General features: G+C 38.7%; 1 non-coding gene across 1 annotated transcript; it reads left to right on the top strand.

Annotated features, from left to right (window-relative positions):
* Window positions 1–8,100: 8,100 nt before the first annotated feature.
* Window positions 8,101–8,219, top strand: LOC115187216 (5S ribosomal RNA). Its single transcript, XR_003875958.1, has one exon. It is a non-coding gene; the product is annotated as a 5S ribosomal RNA (ribosomal RNA).
* The last annotated feature ends 1,545 nt before the right edge of the window (window positions 8,220–9,764 follow it).

The raw sequence follows: 9,764 nt of genomic DNA, 5'->3' as shown, positions 1-9,764 counted from the left end.
TTTTGCTCCAGTAGAGGGTTCTCTTGTGTCATGCATGGAGCAACTGCCTTTTATTTATGGCCCTAATAATATTGTGTCTTTTTATTGGACTAAATGCAGTTTGTTAGCGCTTCCCTGCCCTGATCAAATCAAATCAAATATTGGACAGTGCGTTTCCCTCAAAATGTAGGCAGTACATTCAGCATTTCTTTTTAGTCTAGGAGACTGTCAATGTGTGTAGTCCATTAGGGCCCAGTAAAATCCCTTCAATGTTTTGCCTGATTCCCCCAAAGTCCCCCTTTTCTCCGTTTACATTTCCCCGTTGACCGTTTGTCCCTGTTTCTGCAGGTTTTCAACCTCAAAAGTACACCTTTGTAATAGAAATATAACACGTTTGGATGTTCTATGTCCACGACATTGTTTAAAGCCTATCAGGAGACCACTTTTGAGGTCTGGGAAAAATGGAAGACATTTCGATTTTGGGGTGTAGTTACCCTTTAAACCCAAGTGTGCGCCAGAAAGAGACCTTTGTTTGGTTAAGCGGTGTTGCTGTAGCGCTCATGTGATTGCGGAGTTTGCAAAACAAATGGCCACTGGATTGATGCAAATAATCATGATATAATTCTGCCAGGCTGGCATAGGCTACTTTGCAGTTTACATTTAATTGAGAAGGTTTTGGGGGAAGCCTTTCCTTCTCTACCACAAGAAGGTTATCATTAGCCTCATCGCTAACGGCTACACAAAGTGTAGACATGCGCGCGCTCCGCACGAATGCGCACAGCAATTGGGCAGTCCTGTGCCGTTCGTGAAAGTTGCATGGAAAAACGAATCGCTGATGCATTTTGTTCAAGTCTTATGATTCACTTGGGCAAATGAATGCATTTTCTAACAAGTTGAAGGGATTTAATTGATTTCCTCCTTAGTTCAATACATTTTAGAATATTGTTGAATTTCGGTTTAATGTCTGGATTCCGTGATTCCGTGTGGGCGAGCCGTATTTTCTAGGGCCCTAGTGTATGAAGTTGTCATAAGTGTCAACATAGGATATGCCCTCTCCCCCCCCCCCCCCATCCCACAAGAGTCAAATATAGGGCGTGGAAATGTAAGCAAGGTTTGAGCTTTTTCAGAGTGTGTCACAAAGTGGACATTTCGCTGTCTCTTATGAGTGAGCGGCACATTGACTTTATATAGTGTACCAAGAATTGTCCCTTCGCTTACGGCCATACCAGCCTGGGGGCGCTATTCCTGATTGGAGAAGTGACGACAGGTGCGAGTAATTGAGCTGTGAGCGAGTGTTTGCTTGAGAGTGTTTGCTCGAGAGCTATTTTTGTTTATTTTTTTGGATTTTGACATATAATTTTTTGTTTTTTTCATTTGAATAGTTTTAAGTTTGGTTAGTTTTCCCCCCCTGCAGTTTTGCTGCTTGGGGGAGGTTTTTTTCGGTTTCATTTTTTGATTTACAATGACGGACAACATGGCAACGACAAACGGAATGGACAAGGACAACGAAAATGCGCAATGGAAAGATAATGAAAATAAAGGAGGAATGAAATATGGAAAAGAATACACGGTGGCAATTGAGTTGGTGGGAGAAGAAAAGGTGACGACGATGGAATTACTGAGAGCAATTAAGGAGACGTGTGGAGAGGTGGTGGGATGCCGAATGAAAGGAGACAAGAAGTATGAAATTACGATGAGAAACGGAAAAGGTAAAGAACGTCTAATGGACGGTTTAAGGATAAAGGACACCAGGATTCTGGCGAGAGATGTGAATGTCAATGAATTGGTGGTGTCTTTTATGAATCTCCCGGTATATATAGAAGATAAAGTTATACTGGACAAGCTGAGTAGCTGGGGAGTAACGGCCGTTTCGGAGATAAGGAGGAGAGTTTGGCCTGGAACGGAGGTGGTTGACGGGACACGTTTTTGTAAAGTTAAATTTACGGAAAAAGTCCAATCATTGCCATATTCCACAAAAATTGAGACGCTGGAGGGAATTGAATACTTCAGGGTTATTCATGACAAACAGGTCAGAGTTTGTCGGTTGTGTATTCAACCAGGGCACATAGTCAAAGACTGCCCTGAATTCAAGTGCTTTAAGTGCGGTAATCAAGGCCATTACGCTAGAGAATGTATCGGAGAAAAGGAAAGGAATTTTTGTGGCAGATGCAGAAAGAGATTGACGGAGTGCAACTGTGGAGAAGTTATGACTGAAGAGGGGAGTCAAGTACTATTCGAGGAAGCAGTTGTACTGTCGGAAGAAGGAGAAGAAGATGGAGGAGAGGACGTGGTGGAGGGTGGAGAGACGGAGGAAGGAAGAAGGGAGAAGAAGGAAGACCAGAAGATGAACGAAATTGGGAGCAGCATGGATTCGGAAATAAGAAGATGGAGTTTTCAGGAGGAGGGGGGGAGTGGACTGGGGGGAAGCACGGGGGACTCACAGGTTTTGGGGGAAAGCACAGCACAAACAAGTACCTCGGGGGGTGAAGAAATGGAGAGGGGTTTAAGTTTAATGACAATAACAGAGACGGGTATGAACACGGGGAGCACAACGAACATACCAGAAACGGCGATGAACACGGGGAGCACAACGAATATTCCAGAAACGGCGATGAACACGGGGAGCACGGCGACTGTATTGGAGGCGGCGATGAGCGCGGGGAGCAGGACGGACGAGGGTGTAAAGAAGACAAGTTGGCTGGATGAGATGGACTTGGAGGAGATATCGGACACGGATGATGGGGAAAAGTTTGAAAGAACGACAGGAGGATACAGGAAGAGGAAAGCAGCGGGAGGGGGGGAGAGAAAGGGTGGAAGAGGAAAGAAACTGGATAAAAGGTAGAGCATAATGAAATTATATTTTATAATTTTATTATTTATTAGTATGGTCAAAATAATGTCGATAAATGCAAATGGTGTGAGAACAATAGGAAAATTTAATAGAATAGTACAAATGAAGAATTCTGAAATTTTATGTATTCAAGAGACGCACTGGGATAATATGTGTGTTTTAGAAGTACAAAAAATATGGAGGGATTTTATTTATGTAAACAATGGCAGGGGGAATTCATGTGGGGTTGCAATTTTATTAAGGAAGGATGTAGTAGAAAATGTGAAGAAGATATATAATGATAATAATGGGAGGATTTTAATTTTAGATTTTGAGTATATGAGTAGGGTTTTTAGAATTATAAATATTTATGCGCCGAATAATGAAATAGAGAGAAGGAATTTATTTTTAGAATTAGGGAAATGGTGCAAGGGTAACTGTATTTTAGTTGGGGATTTTAATGTAAAAATGGATAGACTAGATATGACAAGGGGAGCTATTTTTAGAAGTGACGTATCTAGGGGGGTTTTAAGGAAGATGATGTTTGAAAATAATTTGATTGATATATGGAGGGACGAGAATCCGAACAAGAGAGAATTTTCTAGAAGGCAGGTGGTTTTAGGGGAATTGAAACAGACACGGATAGATCTGGTTTTAGTAAATGAAGGGTTAAGGAATTTTATGAAAGATATTAAATATATTTTTACAACTTTTAGTGATCATGCTGGGTTAACATTTTCGGTGGGGTTAGATAAGGAAAGGAAAGGGGGGGGAATATGGTGTATGAATGCAGGGTATTTAGGTGATGAGGAATACGGGAAACAACTTAAATCTTTGATAGAACATGAAATGGAGGATAAGCAAAAAGGGAATGATAAGTGTCAGTGGTGGGAAAATGTTAAGGAAAAAATAAAAGTTTTTAGTATTAGATATGCAAGGAAGAAGAGGAGTAGGATGACAAGAGAAGAACATTTTTTAAGAACAAAACTGAATGAAGAAATGAGGAAATGTGATATTGATCCTAACTATAATATTGAAAGGTTTTTAGATTTAAAAGCACAATTGAGCAAATGTGAAATAGATAAGTGTAAGGGTGCAATTATTAGAAGTAGGGCAAAATATGTTTTAGAAGGGGAGAAATGTACATCATTTTTTCTTGGTTTAGAGAAAACTAAACAGATGAAATCATATATTAATGAGATTGAGAATGTAAAGGGTGAAGTGGTAAATGATTATGTTGAGATATTAGAAACTGTACAGAATTTTTATAAGGATTTATTTAAGAAAGGGGAGGTGGATGAGGGGTGTGTAAAAGAGATTTTAAATAGTGTGGATGTGCAAATTGGTGTTGAGGATAAGAAAATGTGTGATAGGAAGATAACAGTGGATGAAGTGAAAGATGCAATTAAGGGTTTACAAATAAATAAAAGTCCTGGAGTAGATGGACTAATTGCAGAGTTTTATAAAATGTATGAAAGTCTTTTAGCACCGATTTTATTGGAAGTATATCAATATATGGAAGATAATAATAATGTTTCAGACTCCATGGTGACAGGGCTGATATCGATTTTATATAAAAATAAGGGGAGCAAATTGAAACTAGAAAATTATAGGCCAATTAGTTTATTAAACTCAGATTATAAGATTTTAGCTAAGATACTGGCAAATAGGATGAAGATGGTTTTAAATGATATTATAGCACCTACACAAAATTATAGTGTGCCAGGAAGAGATATAGCAGATACCATAAATACACTTAGAGATGTGATAAATAAAATGAATAGTGATAAGATAGGGGGAATTGTTTTAAGTATAGATTTTAATAAAGCTTTTGACAGGGTGGAACATGATTTTATGTTTAGGGTACTAGAAAAATATGGGTTTGGAAATAGAATAATAGGATGGATAAAATTATTATATAGAAAGGCTAAAAGTAGGGTTAAATGTAATGGGGTTTTAACAGATTCTTTTATTCTTGAGAGATCAGTGAGACAGGGATGCCCTTTATCAGCTTTATTGTTTGTTTTATCGGTAGAACCCTTAGCGGCATACCTTAAAAAAGATCATTTTATAAATTGTGTAGAGACTCCGCAAGGAGGTTTTAGTTTAATTCATCAATATGCAGACGATACCACAATAACAGTTAGAGATGAGGGAAGTGTTAAAAGGGTGATGGAGTGTTTTAAAGTATATGAGCAAGCCTCAGGAGCAAAAGTGAATATGGAGAAGTCAGTAATAATGTATGTTGGGAAGATTAATGAGGGGACTTTTCCTTTTAAAATGGTAAATGATTATTTTAAGGTGTTAGGTGTGTTTTTAGGGGTGAAGGAACAGGAAGCGAGAGATCTGACATGGAGTGGAGTTATAAACAAAGTTAGGAAGGTGGTAAATATGTGGAGGGGGAGGGCATTGAAATTAAAAGGGAAAGTAATTGTTGTAAATTCATTGCTGATGTCAATTTTTATTCATGTCATGAATGTTTTAGACGTACCAGAATGGGTTTTATCTGAAATGAATACGATTTTAGTTGATTTTTTATGGGATGGGAAAGGAGCAAAAATTTCTTTTAAAACTCTGATTGCAGGTTATGAGGAGGGGGGTTTGAAGTTGGTAGATTTAAATGTTAGGAAAAAAGCAATTAGAGTCAAAATGGTACGGAAATATTTATATGGTGAATTAGATTACGGATGGAAAAGATTTTTTAAGGAGTATTTGCAGGAGGTTGGGAGGATGGGGGACAATGGTTTATTGATGTGCATGAAAAAGGAAATGTTAGGTAATATACCATTGTTTTATAGAGAAGTGTTTGAGGCTTGGGGGGAGTTTTTACCAAATATTTATTATGAGTGTACCATTTTAGACAATATTTTAAATCAGCCAATTTTTTTAAATCCCAAGATACAGTATAATAATAAGATGGTGTTTTGTAAATATTTTATGAGGGCTGGGATGAGACAGATTGGGGACATTTTATATGAGGTCATTCCAGGGTTTCTTCCTGTACAAGCAATCTATGACAATGTTTGTGAAGTGGATGATGACATCAGCAAAACTACTGTAGAAAATATGTATAAGAGAATTTTAGGGTGTATTCCTGAGGAATGGGTACTTTTAATAAATACAGAGGTGGTTGAGAGAGCTAAGGGTTTACCGGTTTTATACTATGAAAGTAATGGGGAGAAACATGTTTTATCAAGTTTAAAAGTTAAAATGGTTTATAGAAAATGTATTTTAAAAGAGACAAAAGCTCCTGCTTCAGAAAAAGTGTGGTCTAGGGTGTTTACAAATATAGATGTGAAATCAATATGGAAGAATGTTAATGTAAAATATAATGCTATAGAATGTGAAGACAATGATTTTAAATTGAAACATAATAGGATTTTTACGAATATGGTTTTACATCAAATAAATAGAAATATCAAAAGAGAATGTGATATTTGTGGTACGGGGGTGGAAAATTTTATGCACTTTTTTGTTGAATGCAGTAGATTGGAAGAGTTTCATAAGTTTTTAAAGAGGATTTTAGTACAACATTGGGGAGAAGATATTGTTAATGGGGTTGAGTGGAGGAGGTTGTTTCTCTTTGGTTTAAATGGAAAAAGTAAAGTTTTTAATATTAATTTAATGAATTTTGTTCTTAGTCATGCTAGATACGCTGTAAGACAAAGAAGAAATCTAGGACATTATGAAGGTAAAATTGTGAATGTGGAGGTTTTATTTAGAAGTATTTTAGAGAAAGATATAGAAGTAGTATATAAATATAGTGGATGCAATTTTGAAAAGCTGTTTGTGTGGGGGAGTACTTTTATTGAAATTGATTTAAATGAAAAACTTGTTTTTAATTATTAATTGGTTTTAGTGAATGATTGTGTTTTTAATTAGTTTTATTTTATTTTCTTTTTTGATTTTGTAAAAGGATGAATTGTTCATCCTTTTTTATTATTGATTGAATATTGTAAATATTATGTATTTTTCATAATAAAAGATAAAAAAAAAAAAAAAATACGCCCGATCTCGTCCGATCTCGGAAGCTAAGCAGGGTCGGGCCTGGTTAGTACTTGGATGGGAGACCGCCTGGGAATACCAGGTGCTGTAAGCTTTTTGCTCCAGTAGAGGGTTCTCTTGTGTCATGCATGGAGCAACTGCCTTTTATTTATGGCCCTAATAATATTGTGTCTTTTTATTGGACTAAATGCAGTTTGTTAGTGCTTCCCTGCCCTGATCAAATCAAATCAAATATTGGACAGTGCGTTTCCCTCAAAATGTAGGCAGTACATTCAGCATTTCTTTTTAGTCTAGGAGACTGTCAATGTGTGTAGTCCATTAGGGCCCAGTAAAATCCCTTCAATGTTTTGCCTGATTCCCCCAAAGTCCCCCTTTTCTCCGTTTACATTTCCCCGTTGACCGTTTGTCCCTGTTTCTGCAGGTTTTCAACCTCAAAAGTACACCTTTGTAATAGAAATATAACACGTTTGGATGTTCTATGTCCACGACATTGTTTAAAGCCTATCAGGAGACCACTTTTGAGGTCTGGGAAAAATGGAAGACATTTCGATTTTGGGGTGTAGTTACCCTTTAAACCCAAGTGTGCGCCAGAAAGAGACCTTTGTTTGGTTAAGCGGTGTTGCTGTAGCGCTCATGTGATTGCGGAGTTTGCAAAACAAATGGCCACTGGATTGATGCAAATAATCATGATATAATTCTGCCAGGCTGGCATAGGCTACTTTGCAGTTTACATTTAATTGAGAAGGTTTTGGGGGAAGCCTTTCCTTCTCTACCACAAGAAGGTTATCATTAGCCTCATCGCTAACGGCTACACAAAGTGTAGACATGCGCGCGCTCCGCACGAATGCGCACAGCAATTGGGCAGTCCTGTGCCGTTCGTGAAAGTTGCATGGAAAAACGAATCGCTGATGCATTTTGTTCAAGTCTTATGATTCACTTGGGCAAATGAATGCATTTTCTAACAAGTTGAAGGGATTTAATTGATTTCCTCCTTAGTTCAATACATTTTAGAATATTGTTGAATTTCGGTTTAATGTCTGGATTCCGTGATTCCGTGTGGGCGAGCCGTATTTTCTAGGGCCCTAGTGTATGAAGTTGTCATAAGTGTCAACATAGGATATGCCCTCTCCCCCCCCCCCCCCCATCCCACAAGAGTCAAATATAGGGCGTGGAAATGTAAGCAAGGTTTGAGCTTTCTCAGAGTGTGTCACAAAGTGGACATTTCGCTGTCTCTTATGAGTGAGCGGCACATTGACTTTATATAGTGTACCAAGAATTGTCCCTTCGCTTACGGCCATACTAGCCTGAATACGCCCGATCTCGTCCGATCTCGGAAGCTAAGCAGGGTCGGGCCTGGTTAGTACTTGGATGGGAGACCGCCTGGGAATACCAGGTGCTGTAAGCTTTTTGCTCCAGTAGAGGGTTCTCTTGTGTCATGCATGGAGCAACTGCCTTTTATTTATGGCCCTAATAATATTGTGTCTTTTTATTGGACTAAATGCAGTTTGTTAGCGCTTCCCTGCCCTGATCAAATCAAATCAAATATTGGACAGTGCATTTCCCTCAAAATTTAGGCAGTACATTCAGCATTTCTTTTTAGTCTAGGAGACTGTCAATGTGTGTAGTCCATTAGGGCCCAGTAAAATCCCTTCAATGTTTTGCCTGATTCCCCCAAAGTCCCCCTTTTCTCCGTTTACATTTCCCCGTTGACCGTTTGTCCCTGTTTCTGCAGGTTTTCAACCTCAAAAGTACACCTTTGTAATAGAAATATAACACGTTTGGATGTTCTATGTCCACGACATTGTTTAAAGCCTATCAGGAGACCACTTTTGAGGTCTGGGAAAAATGGAAGACATTTCGATTTTGGGGTGTAGTTACCCTTTAAACCCAAGTGTGCGCCAGAAAGAGACCTTTGTTTGGTTAAGCGGTGTTGCTGTAGCGCTCATGTGATTGCGGAGTTTGCAAAACAAATGGCCACTGGATTGATGCAAATAATCATGATATAATTCTGCCAGGCTGGCATAGGCTACTTTGCAGTTAACATTTAATTGAGAAGGTTTTGGGGGAAGCCTTTCCTTCTCTACCACAAGAAGGTTATCATTAGCCTCATCGCTAACGGCTACACAAAGTGTAGACATGCGCGCGCTCCGCACGAATGCGCACAGCAATTGGGCAGTCCTGTGCCGTTCGTGAAAGTTGCATGGAAAAACGAATCGCTGATGCATTTTGTTCAAGTCTTATGATTCACTTGGGCAAATGAATGCATTTTCTAACAAGTTGAAGGGATTTAATTGATTTCCTCCTTAGTTCAATACATTTTAGAATATTGTTGAATTTCGGTTTAATGTCTGGATTCCGTGATTCCGTGTGGGCGAGCCGTATTTTCTAGGGCCCTAGTGTATGAAGTTGTCATAAGTGTCAACATAGGATATGCCCTCTCCCCCCCCCCCCCATCCCACAAGAGTCAAATATAGGGCGTGGAAATGTAAGCAAGGTTTGAGCTTTTTCAGAGTGTGTCACAAAGTGGACATTTCGCTGTCTCTTATGAGTGAGCGGCACATTGACTTTATATAGTGTACCAAGAATTGTCCCTTCGCTTACGGCCATACCAGCCTGGGGGCGCTATTCCTGATTGGAGAAGTGACGACAGGTGCGAGTAATTGAGCTGTGAGCGAGTGTTTGCTTGAGAGTGTTTGCTCGAGAGCTATTTTTGTTTATTTTTTTGGATTTTGACATATAATTTATTGTTTTTTTATTTGAATAGTTTTAAGTTTGGTTAGTTTTCCCCCCCTGCAGTTTTGCTGCTTGGGGGAGGTTTTTTTCGGTTTCATTTTTTGATTTACAATGACGGACAACATGGCAACGACAAACGGAATGGACAAGGACAACGAAAATGCGCAACGGAAAGATAATGAAAATAAAGGAGGAATGAAATATGGAAAAGAATACA

Source organism: Salmo trutta, unplaced genomic scaffold (genome assembly GCF_901001165.1).
Source record: "Salmo trutta unplaced genomic scaffold, fSalTru1.1, whole genome shotgun sequence".
Taxonomy (NCBI): domain Eukaryota; kingdom Metazoa; phylum Chordata; class Actinopteri; order Salmoniformes; family Salmonidae; genus Salmo; species Salmo trutta.
This window is presented reverse-complemented; position numbering and strand designations above follow the sequence as displayed.